Source organism: Scyliorhinus canicula, chromosome 2, assembly GCF_902713615.1.
Source record: "Scyliorhinus canicula chromosome 2, sScyCan1.1, whole genome shotgun sequence".
Lineage (NCBI taxonomy): Eukaryota > Metazoa > Chordata > Chondrichthyes > Carcharhiniformes > Scyliorhinidae > Scyliorhinus > Scyliorhinus canicula.
The window spans coordinates 146595258-146616135 of NC_052147.1; positions in this window are offsets into that span (position 1 = coordinate 146595258).

The window sequence follows — 20878 nt, forward strand, 5'->3', positions numbered from 1 at the left end:
TAACTTCATTGCAGTGTTAATGCAAGCCTACTTGTGACAATAAAGGTTATTTATTTATTTTTTAATGTCAACATCCATACCACCCACCAAGGCCAGGTACCCTGCACACACAGGCCACTGGTCGAATAACCCATGCTCTGCCCTCATCCGAGTGTCTCACACAGTGCATTACTTGGCCCCCAGGAGAAGGCGGCCCACAACCGCAGAGAGCGGGGGAAGACCGGAGAGGGCCCATCGGACCTGCAGATCCTCACCATCTCAGAGCAGAGAGTGCTGGGCCTAGTCGGTGGGGTTCAGGAGCGAGCAATCGCCGAGGCACATGTCCGGGGATGGCACCGACCTCTGATTACTGCTGTCAACCACACCCTCCACCATCCCAGAATCACTCACCTAGGTTGGTATTTTGGTGAAGAGGCTCCTGTGACACTCTCTGGTGCGCACCATACACATGCAGTGTTACAGCAGGTGGGGGTAGGAACCCTGAGGGGGCAGACGATGGAAGGTCAGCCCGACCCAAGGGACTAGCTGTCATCCAGAAGGGTCTCAGTGTTCTGTAAAGAACGGTCCATCGATGCTGGAGATGCAGGTGCAGAGCCGGAGAGCACACTAAGGGGTGACAGCAACCATCCAGCACCTGCAGGTGCAGTTGGAGGAGTCCAACCACGAGCAGGTGCAGGAAGCGCCGTCGACCATGTTTACCACCCAGGCCAATACCGCATGGGTGGCTTCCATAGTGACGTAAACCTCCAACATTGTGACTGCACCCTTCTTATTCCTGATCTCTACCCATATAGCCTCGCTGTCCTCTTGAGGTATCCTCCCGTCGTACAGCTGTGAGATTCTCCCTAACCAGTAGCGCAACCCCTTCCTCACCCGAGACCTGCAATGGCAAATTGTCACTACTCCCACCCCCTCTCCATCTACAATCGAGGCCTGACCGAATTCCCCAACCCCCACCAAATTCTACTCCCTTACCTTCTCCCTGGCCTGTCAAGGACCTTTAAACTTGACTGAAACTTTAATTCTCCTAGTTCACAGCAGCTAGTGGTGCAAAAATGGATGTGAAGGTATCGGCCATGGATCAAGATGTCCAAGGCCTGGGACACTCTGTGCGGGCAGTGGCTGAGGCACAGGACAGCCCTCCATGCCACAGGCAGTCATGTACCTGGGCCACATGGACATTGCAGGAGTGCTCTAGACCTTGGCCCAGTCAGAAAGGGCCATTGCTGCGAGCATTGAGGGCATTGACCTGGCATTGGCTAGCCTGAATCAGTCCCTGAGTGTGGAGATGTCGGCGTTGGACTGGGCTGAGCACAGTAAGAAGTCTTACAACACTAGGTTAAAGTCCAACAGGCTTGTTTTGAATCACTAGCTTTCGGACCACTGCCCCTTCCTCAGGTTCCTTCCTCAGCCAGTGTTTGAAACAAACCTGTTGGACTTTAACCTGGTGTTGTGCTCAGTCCCTGAGTGATGTGGCACAGTCGCAGAGGGTCGGGCTCAATGCCAGAGAGATGTGGCTCAGTCCCTGAGTGATGTGGCACAGTCGCAAAGGGTCGGGCTCAATACCAGAGAGATGTGGCTCAGTCCCTGAGTGATGTGGCACAGTCGCAGAGGGTCGGGCTCAATACCAGAGAGATGTGGCTCAGTCCCTGTGCCCCATGGCCAAGAGCACTGAGACCCTGGTCGAGACGAGAGTGGGCCTCCAGGACTAGCAGCACCAGGTGGTGGGGGAGCCCCCTAAGCTCAATCCAGCTCACGTCCGACCCAAGAAGTAGCCTTGGGGCCATTGAGCACCCCGAGGGAGGAGGAGATGATGGGGGCCCATGCCGGGGCAACGCGCAGGGCAGATGCTGAAACACCTCAGCGCCTCCCAATTTCCCCTCCCTGCCTGTCCCTGGCGCATCCGATGGGCAGCGGGCAGAAAAAGATGGCACCTCACCACCTGTGACACCCAGAAGACTGTCAAGCCCTTCCGGGCCCAATCGCTCCAGAGGTCGGAGCCCAAAGAGACCCAGGTTTCAGGGCGAGATATGCAGCAGGCCGCCTCACATCCGGGGGCACCATCTCGGACACGCAAGATGAGAAAGGTAGACACCAGTTAAATTGGCACGGGTGAAGCACATAATCCCTGTTGCCCTAGAGCCAACCCAAGTCTTCAGACAGGTGAAAGAGGCAGGGGGATTGTAACACACATAACATGTGATACCAGCCAATCCGAAATGGTGTGAAGCTGTCTCGTGGGTCAGCATGCAAATTGGAGTTTCAAAGCCCACACAGGGAATTTAAATTTGAATGATCTAAAATTGAATCTGGACAGGGTGTTTAATTAAAGGGAAAGATAATATCGGGGAGGGGAGGGGGGGGGGGGGCGGGAGGGAGGAAATCATTGCAGGAACTGATTTAGCACCGAATGAAAAATCATTTCAGAAGCAGAAGGCTGCTGCAGTGGGAGATTTCTTGTCTCCGGGAGTGAATGAATTTTTAAAAGGGTCACAGTCCCTCCTCCTCAAACCTAAGGTGAATCGACTTTTATTTTTTACAGGAACCTGAGGAGTGCAACCCCAGCGTTTTTATGCTGGTGTGGGGAAATAGCCCCATTTTGGGAGAATCCAGCCCCTGGTTCTCTGTCTTGTGATTAAAGTGTTACAACACTACCCTCTGCTGCCAGATTTATGCAACTACATAAGCCGAGGGGAAATCAGCAGGAATTCACAGAGGATGGCAGCATTAGTCCAAAATGATAGGACCGTGAACACAGCCACAAGTTCAGTGCGGAGAGGGAGAGGTGAGCAGTGTTTAAGGGAAATCACAGAAAAAAATTGTAAGGGCTTTGATAAAAGCCAGATAAAAAAACTTCTGAAAACATTTATAAATGTCAATATTTGGCAACGTGCGTTGGACAGTCCAAAAAAACTGAGGATAGTAAAACTAATAGACTTTTAAAAGGTCAAACAGGCTTAAACAGTTTATAAAATCCTGCTGTTCCACTGTTGGCAACTCAACAGATAACTGAGAAGAGGTAGTGTTGTAGCTTTAATGCAGGTTAGGTGGATTGGGCATGTTAAAAATTGCCCTTAGTGTCCAAAGATGTGGAGGTTAGGTGGGGTTGCGGGGGTGGGGCAGGGCAATGGGCCTCGGTGGGATGGGTCGGTGCAGACTTGATGGGCTGAGTGGCCTTCTTCTACACTGTAGGGATTCTATGCACTCCCACAATCACTGTCGCATGCTCTCAACTTCAAACTCTCTCTCTCAACACCCTCACTCTGACTCACATAAGCACACAGACACAAACATGCACTTTCTTACACAGAAATTTTTCCTCACACATGCTCTCCCATCCACACTGAACCTCACGTGCACTCTTTCACACTTTCTCTCACACACTCTCGCACATATGCACACAAATACTGACTCGTGCACACACATGCAAACTCACTTGTGGCACACATGCACACAAACACCCTGGTGTTCACATTCATACAAGCTCTCGCATTTATGCTCTCACTCACTCACATATTCATAGTTACATACACATTGGCACGTACACACTCACACACACACACACCATCAAAAACCACACACAAGCACTTCCCATATACACACAAGCATATACACTCTCAGGTGCGGGTACACACACTCCCGCAAGTACTCAGACACTCACATTCCAACAATCCCATCCACACTTATACACACTCACATTCGCTCACTCACATAAACACTCATACTGACACACACACAAACTCATATACAGCCTCATTCTCTCACACTCACTCTGACACTCTTAATGTTCTCACTCACACGTGCAGACAAGTGCTCATATTCGTACACTCTCACCTTCACACACACTCAGGCATTCACACCCCCACATACACATTCTCACCCACACATGCCTTCTCATTCTTTGTCATTCTCACTCATTCACTGTCACACACACATACTCACTCTCACTCCCTCACTCTCGAACATAAACTCTCATAATCACATACACAAACATACATGCTAAAATGCTCGCGCTCTCATAAGCATACCCATACACACACACTCTTACACATTCACAACTGCACTCTCACTCACTCTTTCACCCTCTGTGTGTCCCACTCTGTGTGTACCTGTGTGTGTGCCTGTCTGTGTGCACCTCTCCCTGTCCCTCGGTGTGGGTTTTCCCACTTAAATGCCAAAATGTGTGCCGGTCTATTTGTGAGTCTGTAGTCTTGTGTGTGTGGCTGTCTGTGTCTGCACCTCTTGTGTATGTGTCGTTCTGTCTCTTTTTTCTGTCTATCCATTTCTGCCTCTCTTTTTGCGTATCTCTCTGTGCACGTGTGTGTTTGTATGTGTGTTTGTGTGTCACTACTTGTGTCTGTCTCTGTGTGACTCTCTGTACGCCTCTCTGTGTGTGCGTCCCCCTCTCTATGGGTGTGTCAGTGTGTGTGTATGCCCCTCTCTGTGGGGTGTCAGTGTGTGTGTGTGCCCCTCTGGTCTCAGACTGGAGACCAGTTACCAGCGGTGTACCACAGGGATCAGTGCTGGGTCCTCTGCTATTTGTGATTTTTATCAATGACTTGGAGGAGGGGGCTGTGGTGAATGTAATTCACACTGTATTGTATTGTGTCATTGTGGGCTCTGTCTGTGAGCCGTTGCGCGGCTCTGCCCACAGGGGGAGATGAGGAGCTTGTACAGGGTTCCACTCTCGGCTCCGCCCATGGCTCCGCCCATGGCCCCTCCCACTACCGGAAGTATAAAGTGCTGCAGCCGTGTGAGCCTGCTCTCAGTTCTTCTGGTCGCAGGCAGGCTCAGTTGTAAGTCTATTACAACCACAGTTTACTTCCAACCGTGTCTCGAGTGAATTGATGGTCACATCAATTTAATAGACTTAGAAAACTTTAAGAAAACTACTATGGAATCAACCCTCAAACCTGATCGACTAGAACTCGACCCGCAGGGTGCAGAGGAGAAAGAAATCTTCCTACACTGGCTTCGATGTTTCAAGGCCTACCTGACTGCATCGACCACCTCCGAGACTACAGAGGAGCAGAAACTCAACCTACTGCACGCACGGGTGAGCCATCGCATCTCTACGCAACTCAACTGCACTGACTCGTATACCGAGGCCCTCGCTATGCTCGACCGATTATACGTGTGGCCGGTAAATGAGGTCTACGCACGGCACATTTTCGCTACCCGCCGCCAGCGCCCCGCAGAGTCGCTAGAGGACTTCCTGCGTGACTTAAAAGCCCTTGCTCGGGACTGCAACTTTCAGGCTGTAACTGCATCCCAGCATATGGAACCCGCTGTCCGTGATGTGTACGTTGTGGGGCTCCGGTCTAACTATGTGCGCCAGTGACTACTCGAGAAAGGGGCCCAGAACTTGGAGGACACAGTAGCTCTAGCAACCACTATGGAGGTCACATTTCAAAGTCTCAACTCATTCCCCGCAAACCAAGCGACCCCATCGTGGACCCCCGACCAGCGACTGCCCCAGGCCTGCGCCGCGCGACATCCCACCCGATTCACGGGGGCGGCCATCTTGGCCATCACCCGATGCTCACCTCAACAACTACGACCTCCATGGACAGTCATCACGGGGCCACTCCAGCACTGCTGATCGAGCCGCCGACTACCCGCAACTCAACACAGTCACGTTGGACCAGTCGCGTCCGACACACCTCAGGAGCTCGATGATGTCCGTTCAAATCAACGGATACAAGACACCGTGCCTCTTCGACTCCGGGAGCACCGAGAGCTTCGTACATCCTGACCTGGGGCACTACCACGGGGGCTTCGCTCCCATCTTGGTTGAGGACATCGGGCCCGGTTCTCCTCCGGAAGCACGTCCGGACACACAAAAATGGACCCACTAGTAGAGAGGGTACTACTGCTACATTCGAACCCACACTACGCCTTTATTGAATACTCTGACGGCCGTCAGGACACTGTTTCCCTCCGGGACCTGGCGCCTGCAGGATCCACCACTACCACCACCACCGCCGAGGTACCACTCACACTACACCCCACCCAACCGCCCGCACCCTGCGCTCCCGCGCCCATAGGTTTCCTGCGGCCCCCTTCGCCCGTCGCACTGGTCAGAAATGGGGCTTGGACCGAAACACCCCCGGAGTCCACCCTCATACCCACACCGACCGTCACCACCCAGCCACCCGAAGAGGCTGCAACCCCGGCGCTCCACCGATCCCAAAGGACGACTCGGCCATCGGACCGGCTCAACCTGTACACTCGTCACCCCCACCGGACTTGATTTTTTTTACAGGGGGTGAATGTGGTGTATGTAATTCACACTATTGTATTGTGTCCTTGTGGGCTCTGTCTGTGAGCCGTTGCGCGGCTCTGCCCACAGGAGGAAATGAGGAGCTTGTGCAGGGCTCCACCCTCGGCTCCGCCCATGGCTCCGTCCATGGCCCCTCCCACTACCGGAAGTATAAAGTGCTGCAGCCGTGTGAGCCTGCCCTCAGTTCTTCTGGTCGCAGGCAGGCTCAGTGAAAGACTCACTCTTTTCCCTCCGCCGCCCCGCAAGATCAATCCTCCATGTTTTGCGGGGCAGAGGAGGGGAAGACGCCAACCTGCGCATGCGCGGGTGATGTCATTTAGGCGCCGCCGCCCGCGTCATTCAGGCGGCACCCTTTGACACGGGCGTCAAGGCCCGTTGCGCGGGATTGACGCGCCGCCACTCCTAGCCCCCTGGGGGTGGGAGAATAGGGGGCGAGGAGCGGCCTCTGATGCCGGAGTGAAACACTCCGGTTTTCACTCCGGCGTCAGAACTTTGTCTCCCTTTGGGAGAATCGCGCCCCCCATATCAGAGACCCCCATATCAGAGACCCACCCATCAGAGACCCCCATATCAGAGACCCCCATTTCAGAGACTCCATATCAGAGACCCTCATATCAGAGACCCCATATCAGAGACCCCCATATCAGAGACTCCATATCAGAGACCCCCATATCAGAGACCCCCATATCAGAGACCCCATATCAGAGACTCCATATCAGAGATCCCCATATCAGAGACTCCATATCCGAGACCCCCATATCAGAGACACTCGATATCAGAGACCCCCATATCAGAGACTCCATATCAGAGACCCTCATATCAGAGACACTCGATATCAGAGACCCACCCATCAGAGGCCCCATATCAGAGACCCCATATCAGAGACTCCATATCAGAGACCCCCATATCAGAGACCCCCATATCAGAGACCTCCATTTCAGAGACTCCATATCAAAGACCCTCATATCAGAGACCACATATCAGAGAATCCATATCAGAGACTCCCATATCAGAGACCCCCATATCAGAGACCCCATATCAGAGACTCCCATATCAGAGACCCCCATATCAGAGACCCCCATATCAGAGACCCCATATCAGAGACCCCATATCAGAGACCCCCATATCAGAGACCCCCATATCAGAGACTCCATATCAGAGACCCCCATATCAGAGACCCCCATATCAGAGACCCCATATCAGAGACTCCATATCAGAGATCCCCATATCAGAGACTCCATATCCGAGACCCCCATATCAGAGACACTCGATATCAGAGACCCCCATATCAGAGACTCCATATCAGAGACCCTCATATCAGAGACACTCGATATCAGAGACCCACCCATCAGAGGCCCCATATCAGAGACCCCATATCAGAGACTCCATATCAGAGACCCCCATATCAGAGACCCCCATATCAGAGACCTCCATTTCAGAGACTCCATATCAAAGACCCTCATATCAGAGACCACATATCAGAGAATCCATATCAGAGACTCCCATATCAGAGACCCCCATATCAGAGACCCCATATCAGAGACTCCCATATCAGAGACCCCCATATCAGAGACCCCCATATCAGAGACCCCATATCAGAGACCCCATATCAGAGACCCTCATATCAGAGACCCCCATATCAGAGACCCCATATCAGAGACCCCATATCAGAGACCCCCATGTCAGAGACTCCATATCAGTGACCCCCATATCAGAGACCCCCATATCAGAGACCCCATATCAGAGACTCCATATCAGAGATCCCCATATCAGAGACTTCATATCCGAGACCCCCATATCAGAGACACTCGATATCAGAGACCCCCATATCAGAGACTCCATATCAGAGACCCTCATATCAGAGACACTCGATATCAGAGACCCACCCATCAGAGACCCCATATCAGAGACCCCATATCAGAGACTCCATATCAGAGACCCCCGTATCAGAGACCCCCATATCAGAGACCTCCATTTCAGAGACTCCATATCAAAGACCCTCATATCAGAGACCACATATCAGAGAATCCATATCAGAGACTCCCATATCAGAGACCCCATATCAGAGAATCCATATCAGAGACCCCCATATCAGAGACCCCCATATCAGAGACCCCCATTTCAGAGACTCCATATCAGAGACCCCCATATCAGAGACCCCATATCAGAGACCTCATATCAGAGAATCCATATCAGAGACACCCATATCAGAGACCCCCATATCAGAGACCCCCATTTCAGAGACTCCATATCAGAGACCCTCATATCAGAGACCCCAATATCAGAGACCCACCCATCAGAGACGCCATATCAGACACCCCCCATATCAGAGACTCCATATCAGAGACCCCTATATCCGAGACCCCCATATCAGAGACCCCCATATCAGAGACTCCATAATCAGAGACCCCCATATTAGAGACTCCATATCAGAGACCCCCATATCAGAGACTCCATATCAGAGACTCCCATATCAGAGACCCCCATATCAGAGACTCCATATCAGAGACCCCCATATCAGAGACTCCATATACTAGACCCCCATATCAGAGACACTCGATATCAGAGACCCCAATATCAGAGACCCCAATATCAGAGACCCCATATCAGAGACCCCCATATCAGAGACCCCCATATCGGAGATCCCATATCAGAGACCCCCATATTAGAGACTCCATATCAGAGACTGCCATATCAGAGACCCCCATATCAGAGACTCCATATCCGAGACCCCCATATCAGAGACACTCGATATCAGAGACCCCATATCAGAGACCCCCATATCAGAGACTCCATATCAGAGACTCCCATATCAGAGACCCCCATATCAGAGACTCCATATACTAGACCCCCATATCAGAGACACTCGATATCAGAGACCCCATATCAGAGACCCCAATATCAGAGACCCCATATCAGAGACCCCCATATCAGAGACCCCCATATCGGAGACCCCATATCAGAGACCCCCATATCAGAAATCCCCGTATCAGAGACCCCAATATCAGAGACCCCATATCAGAGACCCCCATATCAGAGACCCCATATCAGAGACCCCATATCAGAGACCCCCATATCAGAAATGGCCATATCAGAGACCCCCATATCGGAAACGGCCATATCAGAGACCCCCCCCCCCCCATCAGTCACCTCTGACTGGAAGATAATGAGCAGTCCAGGCAGAAACCGTGAAAAATCTATAATTTTTCACTTACCAGCCCATAACACCTGGTGCCTCAATCAGAAGTGTTGAAATCTACTGCTGCTACTTCATAGAAAGCCAAAACACATCACACGGCTTTAAACTCCCTCAGATCCCATGAACCAAGAGGTTTCTATTCACTTTCAAAGAGAAATTGCCTTTAGTGGGCTGTAATAGGTGGGTAATAGCTTCTAGACAGCCAGGTTCCTGGATTGTATATTTTCAGTTCTCATCGCACTCAAATAAAGTACCCTACATTTAAGCTAACCACAATGTTTATAAACATCTAGCTATGACTGACAATTTCCACCACATCAAAAGAAGTTAAGTACTTTCTGCTGAGAAAAAGTGGGCAGCACGGTAGCATTGTGGATAGTACAATTGCTTCACAGCTCCAGGGTCCCAGGTTCGATTCCGGCTTGGGTCACTGTCTGTGCGGAGTCTGCACATCCTCCCCGTGTGCGCGTGGGTTTCCTCCGGGTGCTCCGGTTTCCTCCCACAGTCCAAAGATGTGCAGGTTAAGTGGATTGGCCATGATAAATTGCCATTAGTGTCCAAAATTGCCCTTAGTGTTGGGTGGGATTACTGGGTTACGGGGATAGGGTGGAGGTGTTGACCTTGGGTAGGGTGCTCTTTCCAAGAGCAGGTGCAGACTCGATGGGCCAAATGGCCTCCTTCTGCACTGTAAATTCTATGTAATTATCTCTATCTATGTTAAAAAAAAACGTGGAGCTGAAAGCACCTATCTCCTCGTTGTTTCTGAACATTGTGGTTAGCTTATAAACCGGGTACTTGAGATGCATCCAAGCGTGAAGGGAAATTAAAATAAACAATCCAGAACAAAAACCTAAACTTCAGAAAGACAACTGGAAGTCATTCTAGTGCATCAAAGATCCTTATCCTTTTATATTTATTAATGTCTTCTCTCCCTTTCCACTATCCTTTCCATCTCTTGTTTGTCTATGTGTGTATATACAGAGTGGGGCAAGAAGTAAGGGGGGGGAGTAGGAATTGACAAATGATCAGTAGATAGTCAGTTACATTTTCTATCCATTTAATTATAATATGAGAAATGCCAATAAAAAGATTTTGGGAAAAAAATTATAATACTGTACATGATAAAAGATTACTTGTGTTTTAAAATTACAAAACTGGTGACTAGTCAATAGGGCTTAACCAAGGACCTCAGGTATTTTAAATAAAATCTAATTTCACCTGTGTTACGACTCCAGATCAAGTCGGGCTGGAATTGACAACACACTAGTCCAGGGTGTCGTGACAGCATGTGCCTGTCTGTGCGTATCTCTCTGCGTCCCTTGCCATATGTTTTCCCACTTGTGTGCCGGTCTGTGTGTGTGTCTGTCTGTGTCTGTGCCTCTTCTTGTATGTATGTGTCTTTCTGTCTCTCTTTTCTATTTCTGAGTCTCTGTGTGTGCACCTCTATGCGTATGTGTATGTTTGTATGCCTGCTTCTGTGTCTCTGCTTGTGTGTGTGGGTCTCTGTGTCCCTCTCTGAGCACCTCTCTGAGTGTGTGTGTCCCTCTCTATGGGTGGGTGGGTGTATCTGTGTGTGTATGTGTGCGCCCCACTCTGTGGCAGTGTGTATGTCTGTGTGTGTGTGTGTGTGTGTGTGTGTGTCTCTGTGTGCATCTGCCTGTCCCTGTTACTGCAGGTTGCCTGCTCAGAGCTTCAAAGTAACTGTGACCTGAAAAATATCTCACCCGGTAAGCTGTCTGGGGAGAAGGGAGAAGCAAATTGAATTTGAAAATGAGTTAGCCAGTTTAACACCCTGCATAAATAAATTTGAATCATGCACCTATCTTTGCAAAGCCTCTGGTGATAGTTTCACTGTAATAGATTCAATTATCAAGCTTTAAAATATTACTACAACCATTAATTCAAAATGAGCCTGGACATAAATACTGCACCTATTAAATACATACATGACGATTCTTCCACATACACAACTGTTAGAACCTCAAAGCCTTTCTAGAAACACAGATCATTGCAGGTGTTTTAAGAATTAGAAGAGAAAGCGTTTAATTGTGCTGTGTATGAATGTGGCTGATCTGATATGTCTGTTATTTAGTTACAATGACACAACACACACAAAAATTAGGAGCCGGAGTAGGCCATTCGGCCCCTTGAGCCTACTCTGTCAACATTAAGATCATGGTTGATCGGATTGTGACCTGATTTCCACTTTCCTGTGTTATGACCTGATCCCCAGGCAAGGCCCCCAACTTTGTTACCTTCAATCCCCTCTGTAGGAAATATCTCTGTGTGAGCCCAATTTGTTAACTTGCGCACGGGATACCCCTGAATTGATGAGGAAGGATGAACCGGCACCCTTTCTTTACTCATAGAAACATACATAGAAAATAGAAGCAGGATGAGGCCATTCGGCCCTTTCGAACCAGCTCCGCCATTCATTATGATCATGGCTGATCATCAGGGTTGTCAGCGACCATCCAGCACCTGCAGGCGCAGGTGGTGGAGTCCAACTGCATGCAGGAGAAGGCGGTGGTGCCGACCATGTGTGCCACCCAGACTAACACCACACAGGTGGAGGCATTGGGGGCGAGGGTTGCGGATCAGCATGTCCAAGGCCTGGGGCATTCTGTGCAGGCTCTGGCCGAAGCCCAGGACAGGGTTGCCACCTCACAGGCGACCATGTTCGAGAGCCACCTAGAAATTGGTGGTGCTTCTAAGTGTGGCCCAGTCACAGCGGGTCATGGCTGAGAATCTTGGTAGCATTGCCAAGGCTCTGGGCAACATGGCACAGACACAGAGGGAGGGGACGCAGTCCCAGAGGGAGAAGGGGCAATCACTGGCTGATGTGATACAGACCCAGAAGGTGGTGGCACAGTCACAGCATGATGTAGTGCGGCCCCATATGGAGATGGTCCACCCCCTGTGTTCCATGACTGCCAGTATGCAGACCCTGGAAAAGACCAGTGCGGTCTCCAGGACTGGCAGCGCCATGTGGTGGGGGAGCCTCAGGGGATAGCTCTGCTTGCACCCCCCCATCCAACGGAGTAACCCAGGGGCCATCGGGCCTGCCAAGGGAGGAGAAGGTGATGGGGCCCGTGCCGGTGCTCCCGCTGGGAAGGTGCCAGAACATGACAGCACCTTGGAATCCCCCCCCCCCCCCCCCCCCCCCAGACCCTGGCGCATCTGTTGGGCAGCGGACAGAACCGGGCAGCATCAAGCCATGTGGGACACCTGAGCAGCAGCCGGGCCCATCCAGGCCAGGTCGCCCCAGAAGACGGACGCCAACAGGGACCCAGGTCACAGGGCAGGAATCACAGCAGGCCGCCTCCACTCCTGCTGTACCGTCTGGGGATTCACCTAGGCATAGGGTTAGGTTTTGGCATCAGTGCAGGGCTCTGTTCAGTGATAGGGGCTAGAGCACGTATCTGTAAATATTTGTGCACATTAAACACCTCTTTGCGCTGTAACAACCTGTCTCGGTGCTCTGTCACTTGGGTGTGACGGGTGGGCTGGTCTGGGCTGGCCAGTGAGGAGGTGCGGGAGGGAGGGAGGCGGGGGGCATGGGTGGATGTTGTGGGTGGCCTGGGCTCCCCAACCTCCGCTCCGCCCCCGACCGTCCGCTTCACCGTCACCCCAGGGATTGGATGGGACCGTGTGATGGAATGGCCAGCTCGCATGCAGGGATCACCCAGGTGGACGGCGGAAAGTGCTAACATGGGCAGGAGTCAGAAGGTGTCAAACGATGCAAAGCACCAGAGCTCATCGCAGAGCGGGTTGTCATCATCCTCCATCCCATGGCCCAGAACCGGTGTTACTGCCAACCAAGGGCCCCCACCCAGTAAGGCAGACAATATGTTCTCCTCCCCCCCCCCCCACTGGACCTCCTGTCGATGAACCTGGAGGCCATCAGAACATCCCTTGCAGGTTGGCCCTGGCGCACATGTTGTGTACCTGCCTCGGCCACATGTCCTGTCCATCCTCACCCTCCCCTGCATCCTCTTTGTCGGTGGAGACTTGACCTTCATCCTCCTTCTCCCATTTGCTGTGTGATGTTGGAGAAAACGCAGCAGGCCACCACGATGCGGGCGATTTTCTCAGCATCATACTGGAGGGCGCCTCCAGAGCAGTCCAAGTACCTGAACCACATCCTCAGGAGGTCAAAGCAATGCTTGATATACCCCAGGCCGATGCATGGGCGTCATTGTAGCAAGTCTCCACTTTGGTCTGTGGCCTCCGCATAGGCGTCATCAGTCACAACCACAGTGAATAATCCCTGTTGCCCAGGAGCTAACGAGGGGTGGGGGGGGTGGCATCTTGAACATCAGGAATCATCTAGTGTGCCAGGATGAAGGCGTCAGACACACTGCCCGGGTATTGGGCGCAGACGTGCATGATGTGCATCTGCTGGTCATACATGCGCTGCTCGCTCATTGAGTGGAAACCCTTTCAGTTTCTGTAAAGCGGCCTGTCATCTGCAGGTGCTCGTAGGGCAAAGTGCATCCCATCAATCACCCCCTGGACCCGGGGCAAATTGCCGATGGCAGCAAACCCCACTGCCCGGGCATCCTGGTGGACTCGGTGCACATTGAAATGGATGTATTGAGCCGCCTGGGCAGATAGGGCCTTCGTAACAGTGCGATTGTATCTGTGCACCAAGCTCTGTGAGATCCCGGACAGGTCCCACTCGGCACCTGGAAGAACCCCGTGGCATAATCTTTATTGTTGTCACAAGTAGGTTTACATTAACACTGCAATGAAGTTACTGTGAAAATCCCCTAGTCACCACACACCTGCACCTGTTCGGGTACACTGAGGGAGAAATCAGAATGTCCAAATTACCAAACAAACATGTATTTTGGGATGTCGGGGGAAACCGGAGCACCTGGCGAAAACCCACGCAGACAGGGGGAGAACGTGCAGACTCCGCACAGATAGTGACCAAAGCCTGGAATCGAATCCGGGTCCCTGACGCTTTGCAGCAACAGTGCTATCCCGCATCAACAATGGTGCCAGGTTTACAATTTTTAAAAGCACACCGTCAGCAGCTCGTCACATTGGAGGCAGAGAATCGGAGAATTAGGCCCACTAATGATTTGCAAAAGGCGTTTACTGTACGTGCGTCCCGAAATGCATTGGCATTGTTGTCAAGGTGACGGGAAATTGCAATTTGGTGTCAAATTGGTGCCCGCTGTGATTTCCTCATCAGAGCCGATACTCCACCCAGCCACATTTCCCAGTTTCAGTGTCAGCCGATGGAGAATCCCGCCCATAATGTTTTCACCTCAACTACTTTTTATGATAGTGAATTCCACAGATTCACCACTCTCCGGGTGAAGAAATTCCTCCTCACCTCAGTCCTAAAAGGTTAACCCCTGTCCTCAAACTATGACCCCGGTTCTGTCCTCCACCACCATGTGGAACATTCTGTTTGAATTTTGTACGTTTCTATGGCATTCCCCTCACTCTTCTAAACTCCAATGAATATAATCCTAACCACTGCATTCCCTCCAATAAAATAGAGGGAGCAATAGACAACTCCCTTAGTTCATCGCAACAAGGTTACTTCAAAAATAATCCTTTCCTTTGTGGATATCTTTTCTCAGTTCCCGTGTATTTATGTTATAAAAGTGGCTAATTTAAATAGGCTTTCTTGAGTTAAAGAGTGAGTGAATTTATTAGGTACCAAACCCAAGGAATATAATAAAACACATAAAACACATTACTCACTTTTCCAACTTCTTCCATCGGGCAGGAGATTCAGAAGTCTGAGAACACGCACGAACAGACTCAAAAACAGCTTCTTCCCCACTGTCACCAGATTCCTAAATGACCCTCTTATTGACTGACCTCATTAACACTACACCATGTATGCTTCAACCGATGCCAATGCTTATGTAGTTACATTGTATATCTTGTGTTGCCCTATTATGTATTCTCATGTATTTTCTTGAATTTTGTTTAATTCCCTTTTCTTCCATGTACTGAATGATCTGTTGAGCTGCTTGCAGAAAAATACTTTTCACTGTACCTCGGTACATGTGACAATAAACAAATCTAATCCAATCCAATCCAAATGTGGACATAAATTCACACACATTAGATTTGTGAGGGGTAGGTCTTGCCTTACCAGTCTTATTGACTTCTTTGAGGAGGTGACCAAGCATGTGGATGAAGGTAAAGCAGTGGATGTAGTGTACATGGATTTTAGTAAGGCATTTGATAAGGTTTATGCAGAAAGTAAGGAGGCATGGGATAGTGGGAAATTTGGCCAGTTGGATAACGAACTGGCTAACCGATAGAAGTCAGAGAGTGATGGTGGATGGCAAATATTCAGCCTGGAGCCCAGTTATCAGTGGTGTACCCCAGGGATGTGTTCTGGGACCTCTGCTGTTTGTGATTTTCATTAACGACTTGGATGAGGGAGTTGAAGGGTGGGTCAGTAAATCTGCAGATGATACGAAGATTGGTGGAGTTGTGGATAGTGAGGAGGACTGTTGTTGGCTATAAAGAGACATAGATAGGATGCAGAGCTGGGCTGAGAAGTGGCAGATGGAGTTTAACCCTGACAAGTGTGAGGTTGTCCATTTTGGAAGGACAAATATGAATGCGGAATACAGGGTTAACGGTAGGGTTCTTGGCAATGTGGAGGAGCAGAGAGATCTTGGAGTCTATGTTCATAGATCTTTGAAAGTTGCCACTCAAGTGGATAGAGCTGTGAAGAAGGCCTGTGGTGTGCTAGCATTCATTAGCAGAGGGATTGAATTTAAGAGCTGTGAGGTGATGATGCAGCTGTACAAAACTTGATCAGGCCACATTTGGAGTACTGTGTGCAGTTCTGGCCACCTCATTTTAGGAAGGATGTGGAAGCTTTGGAAAAGGTGCAAAGGAGATTTACGAGGATGTTGCCTGGAATGGAGAGTAGGTCTTACGAGGAAAGGTTGAGGGTGCTAGGCCTTTTCTCATTAGAACGGAGAAAGATGAGGGGTGACTTGATAGAGGTTTATAAGATGATCAGGGGAATAGATAGAGTAGACAGTCAGTGACTTTTTCCCCGGGTGGAACAAACCATTACAAGGGGACATAAATTTAAGGTAAATGGTGGAAGATATAGGGGGGATGTCAGAGGTAGGTTCTTTACCCAGAGAGTAGTGGGGGCATGGGGCCTGTGGAAGTAGTTGAGTCGGAAACGTTAGGGACCTTCAAGCGGCTATTGGATAGGTACATGGATTATGGTAGAATAATGGAGTGTAGATTAATTTGTTCTTAAGGGCAGCACGGTAACATTGTGGATAGCACAATTGCTTCACAGCTCCAGGGTCCCAGGTTCGATTCCGGCTTGGGTCACTGTCTGTTTGGAGTCTGCACATCCTCCCCGTGTGTGCGTGGGTTCCACAGTCAAAAGATGTGCAGGTTGGGTGGATTGGCCATGATAAATTGATAAATTGCTCTTAGTGTCCAAAATTCTATGATCTATGATTAACCTAGGACAAAAGTTCGGCACAACATCGTGGGCCGAAGGGCCTGTTCTGTGCTGTATTTCTCTATCTATCTATGATTAGAGTTGAGAACTGAGCCCAAAAATGAGTTTTGAAAACTTATATGAATCAGACTTTCATTTGATATGAGGAGTAGATGGCAAAATGTTGCGGCTGTTTGAGATTCCTGATTCCAGTAGCATTGACTTCAACAGTTGGATAGTTGGCTTCAAGATACCAGGGTCCTACAGTTTAGCTGAGACGTTGTCCTGCTTCCTTTGCTTGACTGGGCTTGCTTCAGCAGTCAGAGAGAGAGAGACTTGTATTAGTACCTGCCAGAGCAGGGCGGACTCTGCTGTCTTTTTGTTTCTGTGTCGCACTCTGACACACCCAGCACCAGTTCACCTTGACCAGGTTTCGCTGTTGGCTTTTATCTCATTCCTTTGTATATTCCTGGAAGGTGACAATCCACAAACTAGTCTAAGACAAAACTTACAGGATATAATACCTATTGAGATGATAATCAGTTTCCATTATCTCCACAGGAGATGGCAGTTCACATTTGCATGGCTTTTTCCTTTCAACCATGTGTCTGAGACAAGGTGTGGCATTTACTGTCTCTCTCTCTCTCTCTCAGTATCACCCACAATGGAGCAGTTCAGATACTGACTGGATTTACATTCTCAGCCACCTTTGGCTTATATGTCAGTTTTCAAAAACATATGTCGTATTCAAAAGTTCAATATGTCTGCACATAATGTTTGCACATGATGGAGTAATGTCTGCACATTACTCCATCATCATAGCGCTTGTCTGTCCATAACCCTTGACTCCCTTATCTATGAAAAACCTGTTTAACTCTGCCTTGAATAAATTCAATGACCCAGCCTCCCTACTCTCTGGGGAAGAAAATTCCACAGACTGATGAGTCTCTGAGAGAAGAAAATTCTCCTTATCTCAGCATTAAACTGGGAACCCCTTATTTTTAAACCATGCCCCCTGGTTCTAGTCTTTCCCATATGGGGAAACATTGTCACAGTGTCTTCCCTGTCAAGTTCCTTTATGTTTCTATAAGATCATCTCCCATTCTTCTAAACTCCTGTGGATATAGACCTTATCTGCTCAACATTTCCTCATTAGCAATCCCCTTCATTCCTGAAATGGGTCAGGTGAACCTTCTCTGAATGGCTTCTAATACTATTCTATCCTTTCTCAAGTAAGGAGACCAGACTTGTACATGGTACTCAGGATGTGATCCAACTAAGACAGTAAATCAGTAATGAGTGGACCCCTTTTTGTCAATGAGCCTAGCCCCCTTGGACTGAGCCCAATGTGATGTAAATTAGCGATGCAATGACAGTGAGGGACAGACACAGTTTTGGGCGTCAATCAGCAAGATGGGGTGGTAGGGTTTGGTGATCCCAGAGTTGGTCTGGTGTCAACACTGTGTGAGCTCGATCGAGATGCCATGGGTGGAGAGGGAGGGGGGGTGGAGAATTGGAGCGGTCAGTAGACTGTCTGACCCATTAATATCAACTGTCCACCCATTGCCATTTTTACTGGGGTCAACTGTGAAGCTGTTCATATTTTTTTATTTGTTCTTGAGATGTGGGCTTCGCTGGCTCGGCCAACATTTATTGCCATCCCTAATTGCCCCTTGAGAAGGTGGTGGTGAACTGCCTTCTTCAACTGCTGCAGTCCATCTGGTGTAGGTACATCTACTGTGCTGTTCGGGAGGGTGTTCCAGGATTTTTGACCCAGCGACAATGAAGGAATGGCCAATATATTTCCAAGTGTGGCTTGGTGGAGTTCCCATATGTCTGATGCCCTTGTCTTACCAAATGGCAAAAGTCACAGGTTTGGAAGGTGCTGTCTGAGGAGACTTGGTGAGTTGCTGCTGGCCCTATTGATATTCAAAGCGGGGAAAAGTTGTCTTTTCTCTCTACATGTGTTGATTTCAAATCAGCCACCAGAGGGCAGTGTGGGCCACCAACATTGATGTTCTCACCTGTACTGTACACACCAAGAGACCATGAAACTGGTCATTCAGTCAGTTTCAGTGCAGCAGAAAGTTCATAAAATAAAACTTAAACTGTTCCCTCTCCAATTCTTTGAAACCAGTTGCCGTTTATTCACATGCCGAGTTTTCCAATGTAGTTAAGCCAGTGCTTTTCAAATTGCCTTGTGTTAAGACCACAAATGAACACTGATCCTCCATTCAACTATTGTAACGTAGTTAACAGCAGAAGTAATTTTTTTCAAAATGTAGGCATCACTGGCAAGGCCGAGCATTTGTTGCCCATCCTAATTGCCCTAGAACTGAGTGGCCTGCTCAGCCATTTTGGGCAACAGGTGGGTCTGGAGTTACATGTAGGCCAGACCGGGTAAGGACAGCGGATTTCCTTCCCTCAAGGATATTAGTGAATCAGATGGGTTTTTACAACAATCGCTGATAGTTTCCTGGGTCACCACTACCGAGACTGACTTTCAAATCCAGATTTATGAATTGAATTAAAATTCAACCAGCTGCGGTAGTGGGATTTGAACCCATATCCCTGGAATATTAACCCGGCCTCTAGATTACGAGTTTGGTGACATTATCACCACGCCACCATCTCCTGTAATGTTCAAATAACACAACAATTAAAGCAAAGTTTGATAACATAAGGGGCATAAGGATCCTCTCCACACTTCGGTATCCAAATCTGAGCAAAACAATTTTCATCAGGGCTGTGGAATTGGGGGAAACAGCTGGAGACTCAATCATAGAATCAGAGACTTTACAGCGCTGAAGGAGGCCATTCGGCCCATCGAATTTGCACTGGCCCTGGGAAGCAGCACCCTGCTTAAGCCCATGCCTCCACCCAATCACTGTAACCCTGTAACCTCACTTTTGTGAGGGCCACGAACAATCCGGCACGAGTTGAAGGATAGAAAGAAATAACATTTATTTACAATAACATATGTATACAACAGCAGCAGCAACTCCCTTGCTGCTCACTCCTCTCTAGCTGGTTCCAGACTGGCCAGCTTTATTTATGCAGAGACTCTGCGAATGATGTCACCGCGCCCCCCCCCCCCCTCCCCCTCATTGGGAAGCTCATACCCCCCAAAGGATTTTGGGATTGTCATTAGTCCCCAGCCAGTGGTAACCAGGCAGGTTATGACACCCACTAAACATTTTTGGACACTGAAGGCAATTTAGCATGGCCAATCCACCTAACTGCACATCTTTGGACTTGTGGTAGGAAAATGGAGCACCCGGAGGAAACCCACGCAGACACGGGTAGAACGTGAAGACTCCTCACAGACAGTGACCCAAGCCAGGAATCGAACCTGGGACCCTGGAGCTGTGAAGCAACGGTGCTAATCACTGTGCTACCATGCTGCCCAAGCAATGGTGTCAAGTGTTGGGCTGGAATGTTCTTACACCATTTGGCCCTCTATGTTTGTCTCAGAGACACTCCTAGGTCAGCCATCATGAGGTCAGCTATCAAACTGGATGACGGGAGATGCACTCTAACTTTCGTGTCAACATATTTATGCAGAGGGTGATAACTTGTGGAATTAATTATCAGGGAGGCAATGGAAAAATGTCTGGGAGAGTTAGATAGATATTTGATTGAGTTGTTGGTTGACAGGTGTTAGTTTCTGGGACTATTATCTCGAATGTTGATGACCGTGATGTGGAGATGCCGGCGTTGGACTGGGGTGAGCACAATAAGAAGTCTGACAACACCAGGTTAAAGTCCAACAGGTTTATTCGGAATCACTAGCTTTCGGAGCGCGGCTCCTTCCTCACTCACCTGATGAAGGAGCTGCGCTCCAAAAACTAGTGATTCCAAATAAACCTGTTGGACTTTAACCTGGTGCTGTAAGACTTTGTGAATGATGATGGATTATAGTTCACTCAGGGATTCCGGG